Raw genomic sequence first — 27,379 nt, 5'->3', positions numbered from 1 at the left:
GACTCATGCAGTTCAAACAACCTGTGTTCAGGGGTCAACTATATTTATTTTATAACTGAACATTTTTACTTCTTAAATCCCTTTACCCATTTCATGTCCCCAACACCTCTTCCCTCTGGCAACCATCAATGGGTAATCTGTTTTTGTGAATTGGGATTTTGTTCTACTTTGTTTGTTTTGTTTTGAAGATTCAACACATAAGGGAAATCATGTGGTATTTGTCCTACAGTTCCTAACTTCTTTCACTTAGAATAAAACCCTCAAGTTCCATCCATGTTGTCACAGATAACAAGATATCATTTTTTTATGACTGAGTAGTAACCTATACTATATACTTCATATGTTATATATATACTTCATATATATATTTTCAAATTAATATTTTATTTAATTGAAATAGGTACTCGGTAGTGGAATTGTTCAATCATATATTATCTCTATTGTTAATTTCTTGAATAATCTGCTTTCATTGGGTGTTATATGTAAGTGACGAATCACTAAATTCTACTCTTTAATTTAATTTAATTTTATTTTATTTTATTATTTTTAATATGATATTTATTGTGAAGTTGGTTTCCCTACAATCCCCAGTGCTCATCCCAACAGGTGCCCTTCTCAATACCTATCACCCACCTTCCCTCTCTCCCACCCCCATCAACCCTCAGATTGTTCTCAGTTTTTAAGAGTCTCTTATGGTTTGCCTCCTGCCCTCTCTAACTTTTTTTCCTTTCTCTTTCTCCATGGTCTTCTGTTAAGATTCTCAGGATCCACATAAGAGTGAAAAAATATGGTATCTGTCTTTCTCTGTATGAGTTATTTCACTTAGCATAACCCTCTCCAGTTCCATCCACGTTGCTACAAAAGGCCATATTTCATTCTTTCTCATGTAGTATTCCATTGTGTATATAAACCACGATTTCTTTATCCATTCATCAGTTGATGGACATTTAGGTTCTTTCCATAATTTGGCTATGGTTGAAAGTGTTGCTATAAACATTGGAGTACAAGTGCCCCTATGCATCATCACTAATGTATCCCTTGAGTAAATTCCTAGCAGTGCTATTGCTGTGTCATTGGGAAGATCTATTTTTATTTTTTTGAGGAACCTCCACACTGTGTTGCAGAGCAGCTGCACCAGTTTGCATTCCCACCAACAGTGGAGGGTTCCCGTTTCTCCACATCCTCGCCAGCATCTATAGTCTCCTGATTTGTTCATTTTAGCCACTCTTACTGGCGTGAGGTGATATCTCAGTGTGCTTTTGATTTGTATTTCCCTGATGAGGAGAGACATTGAGCATCTTTTCATGTGCGTGTTGGCCATTTGGATGTATATTCATCTTTTCTGCCCATTTCTTCACTGAATTATTGTGTTTTGGGTGTGGAGTTTGGTGAGTTCTTTATAGATTTTGGATACTAGCCCTTTGTCCGATATGTCATTTACAAATATCTTTTCCCATTCCATCAGTTGCTTTTTAGTTTTGTTGATTGTTTCCTTGGCAGTGCAGAAGTTTTTTATCTTCTTGAGATCTCAATAGTTTATTTTTAATTTTAATTCCCTTGCCTTTGGGGATGTGTCAAATAAGAAATTGCTGCGGCTGAATTCAGAGAGGTTTTTTCCTGCTCACTCCTCTAGGGTTTTGATGGTTTCCTGTCTCACATTCAGGTCCTTTATCCATTTTGAGTTTATTTTTGTGAATGGTATAAGAAAGTGGTCTAGTTTCATCTTTCTACATGTTGCTGTCCAGTTCTCCCAGCACCATTTGTGAAAGAGCCTGTCTTTTTTCCATTGGATATTCTTTCCTGCTTTGTCAAAGATCTGTTTGCCATCCATTTGTGGGTACAATGCTAGAGTCTCTATTTTTTCCATTGGTCTATGGGTCTGTTTTTGTACCAGTACCATGCTGTCTTGATGATTACAGCTTTGTAGTAGAGGCTAAAATCTTGGATTATGATGCCTCCCGCTTTGGTCTTCTTCTTCAAAATTACTTTGGCTATTGGGGGTCTTTGGTGGTTCCATACAAATTTTAGAATTGCTTGTTCTAGCTTTGAGAAGAATGCTGGTGCAATTTTGATTGGGATTGCATTGAATGTGTAGATAGCTTTGAGTAGTATTAACATTTTAACAATATGTATTCTTCCAATCCCTGAGTACGGAATGTTTTTCCATTTCTTTGTGTCTTCTTCAATTTCCTTCATAAGCTTTCTATAGTTTTCAGCATACAGATCTTTTACATCTTTGGTTAGGTTTATTCGTAGCTATTTTATAATTCTTGGTGCAATTGTGAATGGGATAATTTTCTTTACTTGTCTTGATTTGCGTCATTATTAGTGTATAAGAATGCAACTGATTTCTGTACATTAATTTTGTATCCTGCGACTTTGCTGAATTCATGTATCAGTTCTAGCAGACTTTTGGTGGAGTCTCTTGGGTTTTCCATGTATAATATCATGTCATCTGCAAAAAGTGAAAGCTTGACTACATCTTTGCCCATTTTGATGCCTTTGACTTCCTTTTGTTGTCTGATTGCTGATGCTAGCACTTCCAACACTATGTTAAACAACAGCAGTGAGAGTGGACAACCCTGTCATGTTCCTGATTTCGGGGGAAAGCTCTCAGTTTTTCCCCATTGAGGATGATATTAGCTGTGGGCTTTTCATAAATGGCTTTGATGATGTTTAAGTGTGTTCCTTGTATCCCGACTTTCTCAAGAGTATTTACTAAGAAAAGATGCTGAATTTTGTTAAATGCTTTTCTGCATCGATTGACAGGATCATATGGTTCTTATCTTTTCTTTATTAATGTGATGTATCACATTGATTTGAGAATGTTGATCCAGCCCTGCAGCCCAGTAATGAATCCCACTTGATCATGGTGAATAATTCTTTTTATATGCTGTTGAATTTGATTTGCTAACATCTTGTTGAGAATTTTTGCATCCATATTCGTCAGGGATATTGGCCTGTAGTTCTCTTTTTTTACTGGGTCTCTGTCTGGTTTAGGAATCAAAGTAATGCTGGCTTCATAGAATGTGTCTGGAAGTTTTCCTTCCCTTTCTATTTTTTAGAATATCTTGAGAAGGATAGGTATTATCTCTGCTTTAAATGTCTGGTAGAATTCCCCAGAGAAGCCATCTGGTCCTGGACTCTCATTTGTTGGGAGATTTTTGATAATTGATTCAATTTCATTGGTGGTTATGGGTGTGTTCAAGTTTTCTATTTCTTCCTGTTTGAGTTTTGGAAGTGTGTGGGTGCTGAGGAATTTGTCCATTTCTTCCAGGTTGTCCATTTTGTTGGCATATAATTTTTCATAGTATTCCCTGATAATTGTTTGTATTTCTGAGGGATTGGTTGTCATAATTCCATTTTTATTCATGATTTTATCTATTTGGGTCATCTCCCTTTTCTTTTTGAGAAGCCTGGCTAGAGTTTATCAATTTGTTCATTTTTGTAAAAAAAAAAAAACAAAAAAACAACTCGTGGTTTCATTGATCTGCTCTACCATGGTTTTAGATTTTATATTGTTATTTCTGCTCTGGTTTATTATTTATCTATTCTGAGTTTTTGGTGGCTTTGCTGTTCTGCTTCTAGTTTCTTTAGGTGTGCTGTTAGATTTTGTATTTGGGATTTTTCTTGTTTCTTGAGATAGGCCTGGATTGCAATGTATTTTCCTCTCAGGACTGGCTTCGCTGCATCCCAAAGCATTTGGATTGTTTATTTTCATATTCATTTGTTTCCATATATTTTTCAAATTCTTCTCTAATTTCCTGGTTTACCCATTCATTATTTAGTAGGGACTGCTTTAATCTCCATGCTTTTGGAGCTTTTCCAGACTTTTTCCTGTGGCTGATTTCAAGTTTCATGGCATTGTGGTCTGACAGTGTGCATGGTATGATTTCAATTCTTGTATACTTATGAATGGCTGTTTTGTGACCCACTATGTGATCTATCTTTGAGAATGTTTTATGCTTGTAGTGATGTCTCTGGTACTTTGTGGTCCTTGCAACATTTCACTCACAGAATCACCCTTAGGATCTCTTGTAGGGCTGGTTTAGTGGTGATGAATTACCTCAGTTTTTGTTTGTTTGTTTGGGAAGACCTTTATCTCTCCTTCTATTCTGAATGACAGACTTGTTGGGTAAAGGATTTTTGGCTGCATATTTTTCCTGTTCATCACATTGAAGATTTCCTGCCATTCCTTTCTGGCCTGCCAAGTTTCAGTAGATAGGTCTGCCACTAGTCTTATGGGTCTCCCTTTGTACAATAGAACCTGTTTATCCCTAACTGCTTTCAGATTTTCTCTTTATCCTTGTATTTTGCCAGTTTCTCTATGATATGTCATGTAGAGGCTTGATTCAAGTTACTTCTGAAGGGAGTTCTCTGTGCCTTTTTGATTTCAATGCCTTTTTTCCTCTCCCCCATCAGGGGTTTTCTCAGTTATGATTTCTTCAAGTACACCTTCAGCCCCTTTCTCTCTCTGTTCTCTTCTGGAATTCCTATCATACAGATATTGTTCCGTTTGATTGCATCACTTTGTTCTCTAATTGTCCCCTCATACTCCTGGATTTTTTTATTTCTCTTTTTCTCAGCTTCCTCTTTTTCCATAATTTTACCTTCTAACTCACCTATTCTCTCCTCTGCCTCTTCAATCCATGCTGTGGTCACTTCTGTTTTACTTTGCACCTCATTTATAGCATTTTTTAGCTCCTCATGACAATTTCTTTGTCCCTTGATCTCTGTAGGAATAGATTCTCTGCTCTCCTCTATGGTTTTTTCAAGCCCAGCTATTAATTTTATGACTATTATTCTAAATTCTTATTCCATTATATTGCCAAAATCGTTTCTGATCAATTAATTAGCTCTTGCTACATCCTGGAGTTTCTTTTGAGGAGACTTCTTCTGTTTAGTTATTTTGTGTATTCCCTGGCGTGGCTCCAAACTGCAGGCCACTTCCCCATGCTGTCTGGAGTAAATTGTGTTGGTGAGCAGGGCCGCAGTCAGACCCGATGTCTGTCCTCAGCCCACAGCTTAGGCCACAGTCAGACTGGTGTGTACCTTATCTTCCACTCTCCCAGGGCAGGAATCACTGTGGGGTGGTGTGGCCCCTGTCTGGGCTATTTGCACTCTGCCAGGTTTGTCGTTCTGCTTCAATGGGATCTGGAGTATTAGCTGGGGATGGATCCGCAAGGTGCACAGGGATGGGAGGGGCAGGCTTAGTTCACTTTGCCATTGGTGGTCTCCCCTGCAGAGGGGCCCTGCAGCACCAGGAGGGAGGCAGACCTATAGGAGGGATGGATCCACATATGCACAACATTGGGTATTGAGTGGTGCGAGCAAGTTTGGTGATGGGAACTGGTTCCCTTTGGAATTTCGTTTCTGGTGTGGGAGAGGGAGATGGAGCCTGCCAGTGCCTTTGTTCCCCGCTGAGCTGAGCTCTGTCATCCAGGGCTCAACACTTCTCCCTTCCAGTGTCCTCTCGCCCTCCTGCTCTCTGAGCAGAGCTGCTGACTTATAACATTCTAGATATTAAGTCCTGCCCCCTGTCAGGACTCACGCACTGGGCCCTTCCACTTTTGCAAGCCAGACTTCAGGGGCTCTGCCTTGCAGGGTGGACTGCCCCTCCACCGCTCAGGCTCCCTCCTGCCTGTCTGTGCAGCGTGCATGCCTCTCCTCCCTTCCTACCCTCTTCTGTGGTCCTCTTGTCTATGCTTGGTCCTGGGGAGTCTGTTCTGCTAGTCTTCTGGAGGTTTTCTGGGTTATTTAGGCAGGTTTGGGTGGAATCTAATTGATCAGCAGAATGAGGTGAACCCAGCGTCCTCCTAGGCCACCATCTTCTCAATAAAATGTGATATTACCTTCCTTAAAATGTCTGTTTGCAAATATTGACTCATTATTTCTTCACAGTCATCCTCTGAGGTAAATCCTATTATTACAGATGAAGAAATTGAGACCCAGAGAAGTGAAATAACTTGCTGGATAGCATTCAGATGGTAGGTGGTCAAGCTAGGATTTTAACCTAAGTGGTCTGATTCCAGAGGCCATGCTCTCAGGGTACATTGGAGCCTTTTAAACACCAGAGGGTGGCGAGGGCAAGGGCAGGGCAACTACTGACGTTTATGGTGACTTCCATGGCTTCCTAAATTCTACTCTTGAAACCATTATTATGCTATATGTTAAGTAACTTGGATTTAAATAAAATTTTTAAAAAATAAAAAAAAAGAAAAACCTGCTTTCATAGTAGCTGTGTCAATTTCCATTACCACCAACAATACCTAAGTATTCCGTTTTATCCACATCCTTGCCAACACTTGTTTGTTACATGTCTTTTTAATTATAGCCATTATTGCTGGTATAAGATATATCATTATTGTTCTGATTTGAATTTCCCTGTGATTAGTGATGTTGAGCATCTTTTCATGTGCCTGTTGGCCATCTGAATATCTTCTTTGGGAAAATGTCTGTTCAAATCCTCTGCCCATCTTTTTTAGAAGATTCAGGTAACACAGGGAGTAGTGAAGACAAATACAAACTGCTCCACGAGTTGCTGACCTTGGGCCCATAAACCTTCTAGGGTTAATCCTCTTTGTTATAGGCACCTTCTCAATCTTGTTCACTACTGTCCTATCACTGTACTTTTTCAGTGTTTTTAAAAATATTTTAGCGTTTTTTATTTTTGAGAGAGAGAGAGAGAGACAGAATGTGAATGAGGGGAAGAGAAAGAGGGAGACACAGAATCCAAAGCAGGCTCCAGATTCTGAGCTGTCAGCACAGAGCCCTACCTGGGGCTCAAACCCAGGAATAGGAGATCATGACATGAGCCAAAGTTGGATGCTTAGCCAACTTAGCCACCCAGGCGCACTTCTACTTTTTAAGTGTTAAAAGGGGATGGGCAGATGGTGACTCTCAGGCATGCTGAAAGTAGGTGAGTCACCTTAAAGGCAACCTTCAGCTGCTCATAAATTAGTCTCCCATTAGCAGTGAGTATTTGGGTGTCACTTTGAATCGTTATTTTCCTTACTTATAAGTTTAAGGCATCCTCTGCCATTTTTTAATCTATTTTTTTTGCTTCTGAGCTGTAATTCTTCATATATTTTTGATGTTAAATTTTTATCAGATACATGATATATTCTCCCATTCAGTAGGTTGCCTTTTCATTTTGTTAATGGTTTCCTTTGTTGTGCAGAAGCTTCTTCTTTTTTACTTTATTATTTTTAAATATTTTTAATGTTTATTTTTGAGAGAGAGACAGAGCACGAGTGGGAGAGGGGCAGAGAGAGAGAGGGAAACACAGAATACGAAACACAGAAACTCTGTCAGCACAGAGCCCGATGTGGGGCTCAAACTCACAGACTGGGAGATCATGACCTGAGCTGAAGCAGATGGCTGACTGAGCCATCCAGGTGCCCCAGAAGCTTTTGATTTTAATTTAGTCCCATTCAATTATTTTTGCTTTGTTTTCCTTGCCTCTGAAGTCATATTTTTGAAAAAAATCACTAAGACAATTGTCAATAAACTTTCCATCTATGTTTTCTTCTGTCAGTTTTATGGTTTCAGGTCTTACATTAAAGCCTTTAATCCATTTTGAGCTCATTTTCATATATCATGTATGATAGTGCTCGAGTTTCATTATTTAGTATGTAGCTTTCCAGTTTCTCAACATCATTTATTGAAAAGAGTTTCTTTTCCATTATATATTCTCACCAACTTTGTCAAAATTTAATTGGCCATATAAGTGTGGGATTATTTCTTGGTTTTTTATTCTGTTCCATTAATCTCAGTGCCTATTTTTATGCCAATACCATCCTCTTTTGATTACAGTACCTTCATAGTGCACTTAGAAATCTGGAGCATGAAACCTCTGGATTTGTTCTTTCTCAAGATTGGTTTGGTTATACATGGTCTTTTATGTTTTCATACAAATTTTAAGATTCTATGTTTTATTTATGTAAAAAAAATAACATTGGAGCTTTCGTCAGGAGTGTATTAAATCTGTAGATACCTTTGTGTAGTATGGACATTTAAAAATATTAATTATTCCAGTGCATGAGCACAAAATATCTTTTCTTTTATTTGTATCTTATTCAAATTTTTTCATTCATGCCTTATAGTTTTCAGTCAACAGGTCTTTCACCTTCTTGGTTAAATTTATTCCTAGAAGTTTTATTCTTTTTGATACAATTGTAAATGATATTTTTCTTTATTTATCTTTCTGATAGTCCATTACAAGTGTATAAAAATTCAACAGATTTTGTATATTAATTTTGTGTTCTGAAAATTTACTGAATGTATTTATTCATCTAATTGTTTATTAATGGGGTTTTTAGGGCTTTCTATATACAGTATCAGGTCATCTGATGATAGTAAAAGTTTTATTTTTTCCTTTCCAATTTTGGATACATTTAATTTCTTTCTTGCCTAATTGCTAAGGCAATATATTGTTGTTGTTGTTGTTGTTTTATTTTTTTATTTTTTTTATGAAATTTATTGACAAATTGGTTTCCATACAACACCCAGTGCTCATCCCAAAAGGTGCCCTCCTCAATACCCATCACCCACCCTCTCCTCCCTCCCACCCCCCATCAACCCTCAGTTTGTTCTCAGTTTTTAAGTCTCTTATGCTTTGGCTCTCTCCCATTCTAACCTCTTTTTTTTTTTTTCCTTCCCCTCCCCCATGGGTTCCTGTTAAGTTTCTCAGGATCCACATAAGAGTGAAACCATATGGTATCTGTCTTTCTCTGTATGGCTTATTTCACTTAGCATCACACTCTCCAGTTCCATCCACGTTGCTATGAAAGGCCATATTTCATTTTTTCTCATTGCCACGTAATATTCCATTGTGTATATAAACCACAATTTCTTTATCCATTCATCAGTTGATGGACATTTAGGCTCTTTCCATAATTTGGCTATTGTTGAGAGTGCTGCTATGAACATTGGGGTACAAGTGCCCCTATGCATCAGTGCTCCTGTATCCCATGGATAAATTCCTAGCAGTGCTATTGCTGGGTCATAGGGTAGGTCTATTTTTAATTTTCTGAGGAACCTCCACACTGCTTTCCAGAGCGGCTGCACCACTTTGCATTCCCACCAACAGTGCAAGAGGGTTCCCGTTTCTCCACATCCTCTCCAGCATCTATAGTCTCCTGATTTGTTCATTTTGGCCACTCTGACTGGCGTGAGGTGATACCTGAGTGTGGTTTTGATTTGTATTTCCCTGATAAGGAGCGACGCTGAACATCTTTTCATGTGCCTGTTGGCCATCCGGATGTCTTCTTTAGAGAAGTGTCTATTCATGTTTTCTGCCCATTTCTTCACTGGGTTATTTGTTTTTCGGGTGTGGAGTTTGGTGAGCTCTTTATAGATTTTGGATACTAGCCCTTTGTCCGATATGTCATTTGCGAATATCTTTTCCCATTCCGTTGGTTGCCTTTTAGTTTTGTTGGTTGTTTCCTTGGCTGTGCAGAAGCTTTTTATCTTCATAAGGTCCCAGTAATTCACTTTTGCTTTTAATTCCCTTGCCTTTGGGGATGTGTCGAGTAAGAGATTGCTACGGCTGAGGTCAGAGAGGTCTTTTCCTGCTTTCTCCTCTAAGGTTTTGATGGTTTCCTGTCTCACATTTAGGTCCTTTATCCATTTTGAGTTTATTTTTGTGAATGGTGTGAGAAAGTGGTCTAGTTTCAACCTTCTGCATGTTGCTGTCCAGTTCTCCCAGCACCATTTGTTAAAGAGGCTGTCTTTTTTCCATTGGATGTTCTTTCCTGCTTTGTCAAAGATGAGTTGGCCATACGTTTGTGGGTCTAGTTCTGGGGTTTCTATTCTATTCCATTGGTCTATGTGTCTGTTTTGGTGCCAATACCATGCTGTCTTGATGATGACAGCTTTGGAGTAGAGGCTAAAGTCTGGGATTGTGATGCCTCCTGCTTTGGTCTTCTTCTTCAAAATTCCTTTGGCTATTCGGGGCCTTTTGTGGTTCCATATGAATTTTAGGATTGCTTGTTCTAGTTTCGAGAAGAATGCTGGTGCAATTTTGATTGGGATTGCATTGAATGTGTAGATAGCTTTGGGTAGTATTGACATTTTGACAATATTTATTTTTCCAATCCATGAGCAGGGAATGTCTTTCCATTTCTTTAAATCTTCTTCAATTTCCTTCATAAGCTTTCTATAATTTTCAGCATACAGATCCTTTACATCTTTGGTTAGATTTATTCCTAGGTATTTCATGCTTCTTGGTGCAATTGTGAATGGGATCAGTTTCTTTATTTGTCTTTCTGTTGCTTCATTGTTAGTGTATAAGAATGCAACAGATTTCTGTACATTGATTTTGTATCCTGCAACTTTGCTGAATTCCTGTATCAGTTCTAGCAGACTTTTGGTGGAGTCTATCGGATTTTCCATGTATAATATCATGTCATCTGCAAAAAGCGAAAGCTTGACTTCATCTTTGCCAATTTGGATGCCTTTGATTTCCTTTTGTTGTCTGATTGCTGATGCTAGAACTTCCAGCACTATGTTAAACAGCAGCGGTGAGAGTGGGCATCCTTGTCGTGTTCCTGATCTCAGGGAAAAAGCTCTCAGGTTTTCCCCGTTGAGGATGATGTTAGCTGTGGGCTTTTCATAAATGGCTTTTATGATCTTTAAGTATGTTCCTTCTATCCCGACTTTCTCAAGGGTTTTTATTAAGAAAGGGTGCTGGATTTTGTCGAAGGCCTTTTCTGCATCGATTGACAGGATCATATGGTTCTTCTCTTTTTTTTTGTTAATGTGATGTATCACGTTGATTGATTTGCGAATGTTGAACCAGCCCTGCATCCCAGGAATGAATCCCACTTGATCATGGTGAATAATTCTTTTTATATGCCGTTGAATTCGATTTGCTAGTACCTTATTGAGAATTTTTGCATCCATATTCATCAGGGATATTGGCCTGTAGTTCTCTTTTTTTACTGGGTCTCTGTCTGGTTTAGGAATCAAAGTAATACTGGCTTCATAGAATGAGTCTGGAAGTTTTCCTTCCCTTTCTATTTCTTGGAATAGCTTGAGAAGGATAGGTATTATCTCTGCTTTAAACGTCTGGTAGAACTCCCCTGGGAAGCTATCTGGTCCTGGACTCTTATTTGTTGGGAGATTTTTGATAACCGATTCAATTTCTTCGCTGGTTATGGGTCTGTTCAAGCTTTCTATTTCCTCCTGATTGAGTTTTGGAAGAGTGTGGTTGTTCAGGAATTTGTCCATTTCTTCCAGGTTGTCCAGTTTGTTGGCATATAATTTTTCATAGTATTCCCTGATAATTGTTTGTATGTCTGAGGGATTGGTTGTAATAATTCCATTTTCATTCATGATTTTATCTATTTGGGTCATCTCCCTTTTCTTTATGAGAAGCCTGGCTAGAGGTTTGTCAATTTTGTTTATTTTTTCAAAAAACCAACTCTTGGTTTCGTTGATCTGCTCTACAGTTTTTTTAGTTTCTATATTGTTTATTTCTGCCCTGATCTTTATTATTTCTCTTCTTCTGCTGGGCTTAGGCTGCCTTTGCTGTTCTGCTTCTAGTTCCTTTAGGTGTGCTGTTAGATTTTGTATTTGGGATTTTTCTTGTTTCTTGAGATAGGCCTGGATTGCAATGTATTTTCCTCTCAGGACTGCCTTTGCTGCGTCCCAAAGCGTTTGGATTGTTGTATTTTCATTTTCATTTGTTTCCATATATTTTTTAATTTCTTCTCTAATTGCCTGGTTGACCCACTCATTCGTTAGTAGGGTGTTCTTTAACCTCCATGCTTTTGGAGGTTTTCCAGACTTTTTTCTGTGGTTGATTTCAAGCTTCATAGCATTGTGGTCTGAAAGTAAGCATGGTATAATTTCAATTCTTGTAAACTTATGAAGGGCTGTTTTGTGACCCAGTATATGATCTATCTTGGAGAATGTTCCATGTGCACTCGAGAAGAAAGTATATTCTGTTGCTTTGGGATGCAGAGTTCTAAATATATCTGTCAAGTCCATCTGATCCAATGTCTCATTCAGGGCCCTTGTTTCTTTATTGACCGTGTGTCTAGATGATCTATCCATTTCTGTAAGTGGTGTATTAAAGTCCCCTGCAATTACCACATTCTTATCAATAAGGTTGCTTATGTTTATGAGTAATTGTTTTATATATTTGGGGGCTCCGGTATTCGGTGCATAGACATTTATAATTGTTAGCTCTTCCTGATGGATAGACCCTGTAACTATTATATAATGTCCTTCTTCATCTCTTGTTACAGCCTTTAATTTAAAGTCTAGTTTGTCTGATATAAGTATGGCTACTCCAGCTTTCTTTTGGCTTCCAGTCGCATGATAAATAGTTCTCCATCCCCTCACTCTCAATCTGAAGGTGTCCTCAGGTCTAAAATGAGTCTCTTGTAGACAGCAAATAGATGGGTCTTGTTTTTTTATCCATTCTGATACCCTATGTCTTTTGGTTGGCGCATTTAATCCATTTACATTCAGTGTTATTATAGAAAGATACGGGTTTAGAGTCATTGTGATGTCTGTATGTTTTATGCTTATAGTGATGTCTCTGGGACTTTGTCTCACAGGGTCCCCCTTAGGATCTCTTGTAGGGCTGGTTTAGTGGTGACAAATTCCTTCAGTTTTTGTTTGTTTGGGAAGACCTTTATCTCTCCTTCTATTCTAAATGACAGACTTGCTGGATAAAGGATTCTCAGCTGCATATTTTTTCTGTCTAGCACCCTGAAAGTCTCGTGCCAATTCTTTCTGGCCTGCCAAGTTTCAAAAGAGAGATCAGTCACGAGTCTTATAGGTCTCCCTTTATATGTGAGGGCACGTTTACCCCTTGCTGCTTTCAGAATTTTCTCTTTATCCTTGTATTTTGCCAGTTTCACTATGATATGTCGTGCAGAAGATCGATTCAAGTTACGTCTGAAGGGAGTTCTCTGTGCCTCTTGGATTTCAATGCCTTTTTCCTTCCCCAGTTCAGGGAAGTTCTCAGCTATTATTTCTTCAAGTACCCCTTCAGCACCTTTCCCTCTCTCTTCCTCCTCTGGGATACCAATTATGCGTATATTATTTCTTTTTAGTGTATCACTTAATTCTCTAATTTTCCCCTCATACTCATACTCCTGGATTTTTTTTATCTCTCTTTTTCTCAGCTTCCTCTTTTTCCATAACTTTATCTTCTAGTTCACCTATTCTCTCCTCTGCCTCTTCAAGCCGAGCTGTGGTGGTTTCCATTTTGTTATGCATTTCGTTTAAAGCATTTTTCAGCTCCTCGTGACTGTTCCTTAGTCCCTTGATCTCTGTAGCAAGAGATTCTCTGCTGTCCTGTATACTGTTTTCAAGCCCAGCGATTAATTTTATGACTATTATTCTAAATTCACTTTCTGTTATGTTATTTAAGTCCTTTTTGATCAGCTCATTAGCTGTTGTTATTTCCTGGAGATTCTTCTGAGGGGAATTCTTCCGCTTGGTCATTTTGGATAGTCCCTGGCATGGTGAGGACCTGCAGGGCACTTCCCCTGTGCTGTGGTGTATAACTGGAGTTGGTGGGCGGGGCCGCAGTCAGACCGGATGTCTGCCCCCAGCCCACCGCTGGGGCCACAATCAGACTGGTGTGTGCCTTCTCTTCCCCTCTCCTAGGGGCGGGATTCACTGTGGGGTGGTGTGGCTCGTCTGGGCTACTTGCACCATGCCAGGCTTGTGATGCTGGGGATCTGGCGTATTAGCTGGGGTGGGTAGGCAAGGTGCTCGGGGGCAGGAGGGGCAGGCTTAGATCGCTTCTCCTTAGGTGATCCACTTCAGGAGGGGCCCTGTGGCAGCGGGAGGGAGTCAGATCCGCTGCCGGAGGTTTGGCTCCGCAGAAGCGCAGAGTTGGGTGTTTGCGAGGAGCGAGCAAGTTCCCTGGCAGGAACCAGTTCCCTTTGGGATTTCGGCTGGGGGATGGGCGGGGGAGATGGCGCTGGCGAGCGCCTTTGTTCCCCACCAAACTGAGCTCTGTTGTCAGGGGGCTCAGCAGCTCTCCCTCCCTTTGTCCTCCAGCCTTCCCGCTTTCCGAGCAGAGCTGTTAACTTATGACCTCCCAGACGCTAAGTCGCGCTTGTTGTGGGAACACAGTCCCTCAGGCCCCTCCGCTTTTGCAAGCCAGATTCGGTGGCTGTGCTTGGCCGGCGAGCCGCCCCTCCGCCCCGGCTCCCTCTCGCCAGTCCGTCGAGCGCGCACCGCCTCGCCGCCCTTCCTACCCTCTTCCGTGGGCCTCTCGTCTGCGTTTGGCTCCGGCGACTCCGTTCTGCTAATCCTCTGGCGGTTTTCTGGGTATTTAGGCAGATGTAGATGGAATCTAAGTGATCAGCCGGACGTGCGGTGAGCCCAGCGTCCTCCTAAGCCGCCATCTTGCCGCCAGGCAATATATTGTTGAATACAAGTGGGAACTATGGATAGTAGGTATCTTTATTGTGTTCATGATCTTAAAAGAATACCTTTCAGGTTTCCACCATTGAGTGTGATCATGGCTGTGTGTTTTTTCATATATGACTTTTATTATGTTGAGGTATGTTCCCTCTATTCCCACTTCACTGAGAGTTATGATAAATGAATGTTGAATTTGCCAAATGCTTTTTCTGCATCTATCGACATAATTGTATCATAATTTTTCTTTCATTTTGTTAATATGGTGTAACAAGTTGATTGATTTGTGGGTGTTGAACTATCCTTGCATCACAGGAATAAATCCACTTGATCATGGTTCTTCCGTGTGTTATTAAATTCCTTTAGCTAATGGATTAAATACATAAATGTGAGACTTGAAATCATAAAAATTCAGAGATGAATAGAAGGAGTATCCTCTTTGACATCAGCTATAGAAACTTCTTTCTAGATGTCACTTTAAAAAATGTTTATTTATTTTTGAGAAAGAGAGAGAGAGAAAGTGGGGGAGAGGAAGAAAGAAAAGGGTACAGGGTATCTGAAGCAGACTCTGTGCTGACAGCAGAAAACCTGATGTGTGGCTCAAACTCATGAACCATGAAATCATGACCGACCTATAGTCAGACACTTAACCAACTGAGCCATCCAGGCACCCCACTAGATATGTCTCTTGAGGCAAGGGAAACTAAATCAAAAACAAATGGGAATACATCAAAATAACAAGCTTCTGCACAACAAAGTAAACAATAAACAAAACTAGAAAGCAATCTATGGAGTAGGAGAAGATAGTTGCAAATTTTTAGTTGATAAAGGGTTAGTATCCAAAATATACAAAGAATTTATCAAACTCAACATCCTAAAAACAAATAATCCAATTAAAAAGTGGGCAGAAGACATGAGTAGATATTTTTCCAAAGAAGACATACAGATGGCCAACAGACACATGAAAAGATTCTTAACATCACTCATCATCAAGGAAATATAAATCAAAACTACAATGAGGTATCACCTCACACCTGTCAGAATGGCAAAAATCAACAACACAAGAAACAACAGATGTTGATGAAAAGGGAACCCTCTCTCAGTGTTGATGGGAATGTAAACTGGTGCAGCCACTTTGGAAAACACTATGGATGTTCTTCAGAAAGTTAAAAATAGAAATATCCTACAATCCAGCAATAACACTGGTCGGTATTTACCTAAAGAATACAAAAACACTAGTTAAAAGGGATACATGCCCTCTGATGTCTATAGAAGCATTATCAGCAATAGCCAACTTATGAAAACTGCCCAAATGTGCCTTTACTAATGAATTGATAAAGAAATGATATATATAGTCAATGGAATATTACTCATTCATAAGAAGAACAAAATCTTGCCATTTGCAATAACGTGTATGGAGCTAGAGAATATTATGCTAAATGACATAAAGTCAGTCACAGAAAGACAAATACCATATGATTTTTCTCATATGTGGAATTTAAGAAACAAACTAAAAAGCAAAGGTAAAAACAAGAGAGAATCAAACCAAGAAACAGACTAAACTATAGAGAATAAACTGATGGTTACCAGAGTGGAAATGGGGGGGCATGAATTAAATAGGTTACAGGTAAGGAGTGCACTTGTTATGATAAGTGATGGGTGTTGTATGGAAGTATTGATTCATTTAATTGTACATCTGAAACTAATATTACACTGTATGCAACTTTTGTTCCTGTTCAATAATTTTGAAGAGAATTGAGAAAGATAGGTATTCAATATTTGAATATTTGGTAGAATTCACCAGTGAAGCCATCTGATCTTGGATTGGGAGGTTTTTGTGTGGTTTTTGATTAGTGACTCAATCTCCTTACTAGTAATCGGTCTATTCAGATTTTCTACTTTTTCATGATTCAGTCTTGGAAGATTGTATGTTTCTATGAATTTATCCATTTCCTTTGGGTTGTCCAATTTGTTGATGTGTAATTGTTTATTGTGATCTCTTATTCTTCGTGTTTCTGTCATATCAATTGTAACTTCTCCCCTTCCATTTCTGATTTAATTTATTAGAGCTTCCTCTCATTTTTTTCTTGTTGGGTCCAGCTAAAAGTTTGTCAATGTTGTTTATCTTTCCAAAGAACCAGCTCTTAGTTTCATTGATATTTGTATTGTCTTAAAATCTGTATTTCATTTGTTTTTTCTTTGTTCCTTTCTTTTATTAACTTTGGGCTTTATTTGTATTTTTTTTCTAGTTCCATTAGGTATAGGGTTAAACTGTTGAGATTTCTCTTGTTTCTTGAAGTAATGCTGTAGGAGAAGCATACTATAACTGTAATGCTATAAACTTCCCTTTTAGTACTATGTTTGTTGTATTCCATAGACTTTGGTGTATTGCATTTCTTCTTTCATTTTCCTATAGGTATTTTTTGCTTCTCCTTCAATTTATTCTATTATCTAATGGTGTTCAGTAGCATGTTTTCAATCTCTACATATTTGTAGTTTTTCCAGTTTTATTTTTTGTAGTTTATTTCTAGTGTCATACTTTTGTGGTTGGAAAAGATGCTTGATATCATTTTAATCTTCTTGAATTTATTGAGACTTGTTTTACAACCTAACATGTGGTATATTCTGGGAATGTTCTATGTGCATTTGATAAGAATGTATACTCTGCTGCTTTTGGATGTCATATTCTTTATATATGTGTTAAGTCTATCTATTATAATGTGTCATTTAAAGCCAATGTTTCCTGGGGCGCCTGGGTGGCGCAGTCGGTTAGGCGTCCGACTTCAGCCAGGTCACGATCTCGCGGTCCGTGAGTTCGAGCCCCGCGTCGGGCTCTGGGTTGATGGCTCAGAGCCTGGAGCCTGTTTCCGATTCTGTGTCTCCCTCTCTCTCTGCCCCTCCCCCGTTCATGCTCTGTCTCTCTCTGTCCCAAAAATAAACGTTGAAAAAAAAAATTTAAAAAAAAAAAATAAATAAATAAAGCCAATGTTTCCTTATTGACTTTTTTATCTAAATAACCTATATACTAAGATATATATTTATCAATGTTATATCTTCTTGCTGAATTGACCTCTTTATCATATGAAGCACCACTATTTGTCTTAAAATCCCTGTTATAAAGTCTGTGTTGTCAGATACGCAATACACACAGTAGCTTTCTTTTCATTTCCATTTGCATGGAATATTTTTTACTATTTCTTCACTCTCTTTTTGTGTTATTACTTTTGAAGTGAGTTTCTTTTAGGCAGCATATAGATATGTCTCTTTTTCTATCCACTCAGCCACTCTTTATCTTTCAATTGCAGAATTTAGTCCATTTACACTTAAAGTGATTTTGATAGGTATGTACTTATTGCCATGTGTTTTCAGTTTTTGTGGTTTCTCTCTGTTCCTTGATTCTCTTGCTCCCTTTCCTTGTGTTTTGATGGCTTTATTTAGTGTTATGTTTAAAATTCTTTTTCATTTTCTTTTGTGTATTTACTATGAATGTTAACATAAGGTTCACATATATAATCCTGTGACTGGTCTCTTTTAAATTAATAACAATTTAAATTTGAACACATTCCAAAACTCTACATTTTTACTCCCTCACATCTTATTATATTTTGATGTCATCTTTTACATCTTTTTTATTTTATGTATCCCTTAATTAATTATTGTGCTACTAATTAACTTTACTGCTTTACCTTCTTAAGAGTAACTTTGTAAGTGATTAATCTTATACCATTATTTCATATTTACCTTTTTCCAGTGAGATTTTCACTTTTGTATTCTTTCTTAGGGCTAATTAAAGCCATTTCTTTTCAGGTTAAATAAGTCCCTTTAATATTTCTTGTAAGGCCATTTTAGAAATGATGAAGTCTTTTAGTTTTTCATCTGTGTGTCTGGAAAAATATTCACCTTTCCTTTGAATCTTAATGTTAAATTTTCCATGTAAGGTATTTTGGTTGTAAGTTTTTTTTTTCCTTTCAGAACTTCAAATATGCCTTGCCACTCCTTTTTGGCTTACAAATTTTCTGCTGAAAGAACTGCTGATAGCATTATGGGGTTTCATTTGCATGTAACAATTTGCCTCGTGCTACTTTTAAAATTCTTTATCTCTTTTGACATTTAATTAATAATGTGTTTTGGTGTGGCACTTTTGGGGGTCATCTTATTTGAAACTCCTGGGCTTCCTGGACCTGAATGTCTGTTTTCTTTTTCAGGTTAGGTAAGTTTTCAGCCATTACATCTTCAAATATGTTCTCTTCCCTTTCTCTTTTTCTTCTTCTTCTGTGACCTGCTTAATGTGAATGCTATTCCACTTGATATTTTCCCAGAGGGCTCTTAAGTTATCTTCATTTAAAAAAATTCTTTTAATTTTGGCTGCTATGTCTGAGTGAGTTTTATTCCTTTATCTTCCTGTTTACTGGTCCATTCTTCTATTTTATCCAGTGTGCTGTTGAACACATCTGATAAAACTTTCATCTGTTATTGTGTTCATCGGCTATGTGAATTTTGTTTTATACTTTATGTTTTCTCTTTGTTGAAATTATCACTGTGTTCATCCATTATTCTCCTGAGTTCAGTGAGCATCTTTATGAACATCACTTTGAATTCTTTATCAGGTAGATTATGTATCTTCATATTATTAAGGTCTCATCTTAAGGTTTTGTCTTTTTGTTCTCATTTGAAGAATTTTTCTGTTTCCTCATTTTGCTTGACTCTCTGTACTTTTTTCTTATGTATTAGCCAAAACAGCTACCTCCTTCGTTCTTGAAGGAGTGTCCTTGTGTAGGTGATGATCCTTCTTGTTCAACCTTGCCCTAGCTCTTAGTTGTCTCTCCCACCTTTGTGATTGCTTAAACCACCTGATTTTTCTTGATATGCCCCATTTTGAGGGTGCACCAGGACCTGTTAGTGATCCAAAGGAAAGAATCTCATTTAGTACCTTTTCAGGATGACTGGAATCCAGATTCTCAGGCAGCAGTTCTTCAAGTATGCTAATATATACACTCTTGTGGGTTTACAGTTGTAATCCCTGTGGGCCTCCAGACCAGGAGATCTGGAGTTGTGCCCTGGATAACAGTTGCAAAAATTCAGGGCTCCAGATGAGTGTATGAGTTTCTTTCAGGAAAGTATCATCAAGCTGTAGTGAGGTACAGAGGGTTTGTAAGGATAGTGTCTTCCTGCTTAAGTTTTTTTGGAGTGCCTCTTTGGCTTCTACATGTTTGGGAAACCTGAAGCCTGTCTGTCAGAATGAATTCCAGGATATGTAAATAGTCCCTTTTCACAGGAAAACTTGGGTTGTGGTTTAGTCCACTCTGTACAGTGCTCTGATTATGTTTGCCTGCCAACAATTGTCTTTTTGATTGTCACAATCCCATGAAGCTCTGGAAATCCAGTCCTTTTGGCCACCATGGCCAGGTGATCAAGGTTTGTCCCTTGTGTGGTTTGCACAGGGCTGCTGACTTTAGCAAAGCATCTGGAGATTGTACAGGGTGGCACATAATCTATAGCTTCAGAAAGGCAGTTGAAAAACTATTTTATATGTCTTCTGTCTTCAGAATGTAGTGGGAGAATACCTTGTTTGTGCATATATTCTGGCTTTACGATGAGAGCAGGAGAATGCCATAATTGCCTACTGTCACCAGCCGTAGTAAGGAGTTTTGCAATTGTCTATACTAGCAGACTTTAGCTAGTTAATGGGAGTACTCTACAACTGTTAGTGCTCAACTACCACTACGAGCGAGTAAGGGAGCACTGCAACATTCACTCTTTTTGGCCTTGGCAAATGTTGTGGCTTCTCATCCTGCCCCCTTCCCCATCCCTGCAAGAGGATGCCACATCTGAGCTTGTCTGACTGTGCTAGCAGGTTATGGGGAGAGTGCTACAATGGCACCCAACAGCACCTCCACCAACATACCCCCATATCAGCAATTAACCTGCTTCTAATATAGACTAAGAACTATTAAATTTCGGTTTTCTTTTTTTCACTAAGTCATATTGAGAGTGAGATGACATAGCATTTCAAGAGGGGAATCTCAGTTTCCTATAGCACTTTTTGTCCCCCAGATGTCAGCTGAGTTGGCTTCCCAAAGCAGACATTCTGGAACTTGTCACTCCAGTGCAAATGCCAGGGAGCAGGGTGCCCAATGTGGGGCACCAACCCCTCACTCCTCTGGGGAAAGTGCTTGTATGGTGAGATAATTCCCTAATGTGTGTTGCTGCACCAGGGTTTAGGTTTGTGAGTTCATGTCTCTGTCTCCTACCTATCTTGATGTGGTCCTTGTATTCGTTGTTGTAGAAAGAAATTCATCTGTGTTTTAGATCTTTTTCAGAGGGAAATGATGTAACCCAGTCCAAGATCATTCTGCTCACCACATCACAGGCCAGTAAGTTGAGGGGCAAGATGTTGGTGTAATGAAAGTGACTTTATTCAGAAATCCAGCAAGCCAAGAATATGGTAGATTATTGTCCCAAAGAACTATCTTCGCCAGCATGAGATTTGAGCTTCTTTTATGTTAGGAAGTTGGGGTAGAAGGAAGAGGCTGGAGTCAAAATGTGACTGATGTCAGTAGACATTCGCAAAGTTTTTGTAAATTCTTTTGTCTTTGGTCAATTGATCTTTGCACACAGGAATCTGGTCATATTGTTCCTCTAAATCTTAAACATAGCACATTCATTTCTGTATGTACTTATCTCCTCAGTGAAGTTTTTGGTTAAAAAGCAGTTTGTTTTATTTGTTTTTTTCCCCCAATTATCATCTATAAGCAAAATTCCTGCAACGATTAACATGCTTACATGGAAGACTAAGCAGAAGTTTCTAAGCTATAGTCACACAAGCAAGGGAAATTGAAGCAGTATGGAGTCAGACATGCTAAGTTTCTCTCTGTTTCAATGATCCATAACTATCTGTAGATTTGGTATGTCCATAGGAGGAGAACAGCTCAGGATCTTCCTATGCCATGTCTTGGAACCCCTACCCCAACACACTTTTAAAGTATAGCTTATTGTTTTATGCAAGTATTTCCAAAAAAGAAAATAAATGGAGGCTGAAAGTTCATTTTATGGGGCCAGTATAATCTTGATTTCAAAACCAGATAAGGAAAATACATGATAAAAAATTATAGAACTATTTCTCTTCAGAATTTAAATACAAAATCTTGAATAAAATATTAGTTAACCATGTTCAGTATTAAATTTTTAAAAACTTATCTTTATCAGTGTATTTTATTACAAAAATTCAAGAATTGTTGAACATTAGAAAATTTATCACTGCATTTCACCATATTAATAGAATAAAGGACACATTTTATACATTATCTTAAATACAGAAAATCCTTTTTATAAAGTTTAGTGCATATTTATGGTATAAACTATTTAAACATCAAGACTAAGAAAAAACTTATTTAACAAGAAATGTTCTATACCAAAACCCTACAGTAAACATTCTACTTGTGATAGAGAAATTTTGACCTTTAATATCCGAAACTGTATAAAGATGTCCACTTTCAACTATTATGTTTTAATGGTAAGACTTGAGACTTTAACCAATATTGTAGGGAAAGAAAACTAGATAATTTAGAAAAGGATTGGAATGGAAGAGATAAAACTCTTCTTATATGCAGTTTATGTAATCTACCTTGGAAAACCAATAGAATAAGTTAACTATTAGAAGAGTTTAGCAGAGTGGACAGGTAGATGGAAAATTATAACAATCAACATAATTTCTATATACCCACAATAATTAACAAGAAAATGTAATAAGAAACAAGATGACATTCACAGTAGCACCAAAAACTCTAAAATTTTGAGGAACGAAATTAAAAATATATAAGATATCTATGTAAAATTAAAAATATATAAGATATCTATGTAAAATATTTCTAACTTTAGAACATAGAATATGTTCTGAATAAATGGAAAGAGAATCTGTACTCATGATTAGGATAGCACATATTATAAAGATATGTTTCCCAAATGAATGTTTAATTCAAAGCAGTTCCAAACAATGTAGTTGAAATTTTCAAAGTACTGATAAGCTTGCTCAAAATGTATGTAGAAATATAAAGATCCAAAACTAACTAAGTCAATGTTGAAAAGAATATTAAGGGGAGACTTGCCCTATTAGGTATTGTCATACCTTAAAATTACAGTAATATCATTAGTATTATACTCACACACACACACGCATATAAAGCCAATTTATGATAAAGATGGCTCCATATTTCAGTGCTGAAATGATTATCTAGAAGATAAGATGAGAAAAACTAGCTTGATTCATGTAGGAAAATGAAACTGCATTTTTTCCCTAACACCACATTGAAAAACATGACTGTCAGATGGATTAAAGATCTAAATGTCTAAGGTAAAATGGAACAGTCAATGGAAGAAAATGTAGGAAATATATTTTTGACATAGGGCAGAGATTGATTTTGTTAAGTAAAACTGCAAAGAGCACAAAGTCTTCTTTTAATTGTCACAGGGGAAAAATCAAATGACAGAATAGAAGGAAATAAAGGGAATATGTCTAGAATATACAAAAAAACCCACACATTGATAAGAAAAACCCTTAATCAATAGAAAGTATGGCAAAGGAGATGAATACATAATTTCAGAAGAAAAGACCCTTAAGACCAACAAGCATTCAAATATATCCTCTAATTCAGTAATGGGATAAATTCAAGTGTAACAATAGTATATCACTTTATAACTGTTTAGACTGACAAATATTAGAAAGCTGAATAATCCTTAAATGGTAGTAAAGGAATCTAGAAACCTTTGGAGGTCGGTAGGAGTAGACTGATAGAGTCATTCTGGACAAAAAAATCTTGCACTAGGTCAGATTAATTATATGGATACTTCCAATGATTTTGCTCCTGAGTGTATATTCTTAAAGTATTTCCACATAAGCTCATAAGAGTCAATAAATGTCTGAAAGATATTCACTTTGTTTCATTGTGTCATTGTTCTTGGTGGTGGGAATTTAGGGTAATTTGGATGGAACTCACTGGAACTGTGGATATGTAACATGTGGTGGATGTATGTCATGGAGTACTGTGCAGCAGTAAGAAATAACTTAGATGTACATGTAACCAAATTGAAGGGTATTAAAAGCAATACTTAGTAGGGATGACTGGGTGACCCAGTCAGTTAAGCATTCGACTTCAGCTCAGGTCATGATCTTTTGGTTCTTGAGTTCAAGCTCCGCATCTGGCTCTGTGCTGATGGCTCAAAGCCTGAAGCCTGCTTCAGATTCTGTCTGTCTCTCTCTCTCTCTCTCTGTCCCTCCCCTGCTCACACTCTGTCTCTCTCTCTCAAAAATAAATAAACATTTAAAAAAGCAATGCTTAATAATGGGAAAAGTATTAAAAATTTTATGTGATAATAAATACATAGTTTATATGTTTTATATGTTACATATTAAATATATTATATATATAAATTATATATATATGTTGTTTAAATTGAAAAAAAACATGCCCACAAAAAATCAATACATATTTTATAGCAGCAAACAAAAATATACACATTAACTATATTAGAATTCTTGCCTACGTGTGTAAGGGTAAGAAGAAATAAAATTAGAAAAGTCTTGTATGGACTAATGATAATGTGGCATTAACTGAGGAATACGATTAACTTGACCATCTGCATCGGATGGCTCAGCACTGTGTAATCCCAGTGTAAGCAAAAATTAGAATAACAGCTGTTAGTCTAAGGTGAGACCAACAGCTGTGGGATATGGCTGGTTTACCAAACTCAAGTACAACAAGGAATTATCAAAGGAGAATTTTGGTAATGATTAATGACCAACTATCTTACTTATACCCACACTGTGGTAATGAGTTCTGGGATTATTGAAAATACTAGTAGAAACTGGGTATTACACCCTGTTCCCCCTGAGCCTCCTCTCTTGTGAGGTTTTGGGGGTGAATTTTACCTATGTTTATCTAATGGAGGAATTTAAACTACTTTGATAGTTTCTGTAAATAAAAGGCTTCCTCAGGGGTCATACACTCCCCAATTGTTCTTTTCATAATACTCTGAGTCCAGGACTCCTTAAACCAGTTATTTGAGCTTCCCTAACCTAGGTGTTCACCAAAATCTGCTAAGAAACCATATGAAGAAAAGGGCTTCTGTATCAGATTTCCAAAACTGGTAAATGGTAGACTGGATAGACATTTATATAGTTTGCTAAGATCAAAAGGCTATAAAGTCAGTGACTTACCTTACTTTGAATATTTTCTTTTTTTAAATTTTTTTATTGAAGTATAGTTGACACACAATGTTACAAAAGTTTCATATTCCCAACATAGTTATTCAACAACTCTACACCTTATCCTATGCTCACCACAAGTGTAGTGACAAGCTGTCACCATACAATGCTATTACAATACCATTTGCTATATTCTGTATGCTGTAGATTTCATCTCCAATATTTATTCATTCCATAAATGGAAACCTGTACCTCTCACTCTGCTTCACCCATTTTGCCCATTCCCCCCCCCCAACCATCCTGTCTAGAAACCACCAGTTTGTTATCTGTATGTGTGGGTCTATTTCAACTTTATTTCATTTGTTTCATTTGTTTCATTTATTTCATTTTTCAGATTCCAAATATAAGTGAAATCATATAGTATTTTTCTTTTTCTGGCTGACTTGTTTCACTTAGCCTAATGCTCTGTAGGTCCACCCATGTTGTAGCAAATGGCAAGATCTCATTGGATTTTTTATGGCTGAGTAATATTCCATTGAATATATATATCACAATCTCCTTATCCATTCATTTATTGATGGATACTTAGGTTGTTCACATATGTTGGCTGTTGTAAATAATGCTGCGATAAAAATAGGGTGTATGTGTCTTTAAAATTAGTCTTTTTGTTTTCTTTGGGTAAAGACCCAAAAGTGGAACTACTGGATTGTATAGTATTTCTAATTTGGGGGAACCTCCATACTGTTTTTCACAGTGGCAGTACCAATTTACATTTTCACCAACAGTGCTCTAGGATTTCTTTTTCTCCACATCCTCACCAACACATTATTCCTTGTCTTTTTGATAACAAGAATTCTGACAAGTGTAAAGTAAGATCTATTTCATTGTGGTTTTGATTTGCATGCCCACAATTAGTGATGTTGAGAATCTTTTCATTTGTCTGTTAGCCATCTGTATGTATTCTTTGGAAAAATGTCTATTCAGGTCCTCTACCTATTTTAATATGATTATCTGGGTATTTTTGGTGCTGAGTTGTGTATGTTCTTTATATATTTTGGATATTAACCCCTTATCAGATATACCATTTGCAAATATCTTCTCCTATACATTAGGTCGCCTTTTCACTTTGTTGATTGTTTCCTTCACTGTGCAAAACCTTCTAATTTTGGTGTAGTCCCCGTAGTTTATTTTTGCATTTGCTTATTTTTCCTGAGGAGACACATTTAGAAAAATGTTGCTAAGACTGATGTCCAGGAGATTACTACCTTTATAAAACTTCTAGGAGTTTTATTGTTTCAAGTTTCATATTTAGATCTTCAACCCAATTTGAATTTATTTTTTTGTATGGTATAAGAAAATGGTCCAGGTTTATTCTTTTGCATGTATTTGTCTAGTTTTCTCTGTCATTTATTGACAGGTAGTTGTCCAGTTTTCTCAGTGCCATTTATTGGAAAGACTGTCTTTTCCACATTGTATATTCTTGCCTATTTTGTTGTAAATTAATTGACCATATACATGTTGCCTTATTTCTGGGTTCTCTATTCTATTCCATCTACCTATGCATCTAGTTTTGTTCCAGAACCATTCTGGTTTTTTTTAATTTTTATTTGAATATAGTTGACAATGTTACATTAGTTTCAGTTGTACAATATAGTGATTCAACTTCTCCATACATTATACTATGCTCACAACAAGTGCAGCTACCATCTATGACCATGAAATGCTGTGACATTATCATTGATTACATTACCAATGCTGTGCCTGATTTATGTGACTTATTTATTCCATAACTGGAAGCCTGTATCTCCTAATCCCCTTTACCTATTTTGCCCATTCCCATCTTCCTTTGCAACATCAGTTTTGTCTTTGTATTTATACATCTGATTCTTTTTATTTATTCATTTATCTTATTTTTTAAATTTCACATATGAATGAAATCATATGGTATTTGCCTTAACTTTGTAGTAAGTCTTGAAATCTCAGATTGTGATACCACCAGCTTTGGTCTTCTTTCTCAAGATAATTTTGGCTATTCAGTCAGGGTCTTTCATGGTTCCAAACTAATTTTAGGATTTTTTGTTCTATTTCTGTTAAAAATACTATAAGAATTTTGATAAGGATTGCATTAAATCTGTAGGTATCTTTGGTTACTATGGGCATTTTAACAACTTTAGTTCGTCCAGCCCATGAGCATGGTATTTCATTTCTTGGTGTCATCCTCAAGTTCTTTCATCAATGTTTTGCAGACTTCAAAGTACAGATCTTTTAACTCCTTGGTGAAAATTTCTTGGTTATTCCTTGTGCTGTAATTATAAATGGAATTGGTTTTGTAATGTCTATTTCTTGCTACTTCATTATTAGTGTATATAAATTCAGTTGATTTCTGTATATTAATTTTGTATGCTGAACTATACTGAATTCATTTATTACTTCCAATAGTTGTTTGGTGTAGTCTTTAGGGTTTTGTATGTATATTATCATGCCATCTGCAAATAGTGACAGATTTACTTCTTAACAATTTAAAGACTTTTAAAAAAATTAATTCCAGTATAGTTAACATACGGTGTCATATTAGTTTCTGGTGTACAATATACTGATTCGACAACTTCATACATCACCCAGTGCTCATCACTACAAGTGCACTCCTTAATCCCCATCACCTATTTAACCCATCTGTTCATGAGCATCCCTTCTAGTCACTATCAGTTTGTTCTCTATAGTTAAGAATCTGTTTTTTGGTTTGCCTCTCTTTCTTTTATTCCCCTTTTGCTCATTCGTTTTATT

At 37.2% G+C, this 27,379-nt stretch overlaps 1 non-coding gene across 1 annotated transcript; it reads right to left on the bottom strand.

Annotated features, from left to right (window-relative positions):
* Positions 1-6,883: 6,883 nt before the first annotated feature.
* On the bottom strand, positions 6,884-7,032 carry LOC125158064 (U12 minor spliceosomal RNA). Its single transcript, XR_007149176.1, has one exon. It is a non-coding gene; the product is annotated as a U12 minor spliceosomal RNA (small nuclear RNA).
* Between the last annotated feature and the right edge of the window lie 20,347 nt (positions 7,033-27,379).

This window comes from Prionailurus viverrinus, chromosome X (genome assembly GCF_022837055.1).
Source record: "Prionailurus viverrinus isolate Anna chromosome X, UM_Priviv_1.0, whole genome shotgun sequence".
NCBI classification, from domain to species: Eukaryota; Metazoa; Chordata; class Mammalia; order Carnivora; family Felidae; genus Prionailurus; species Prionailurus viverrinus.
This window is presented reverse-complemented; position numbering and strand designations above follow the sequence as displayed.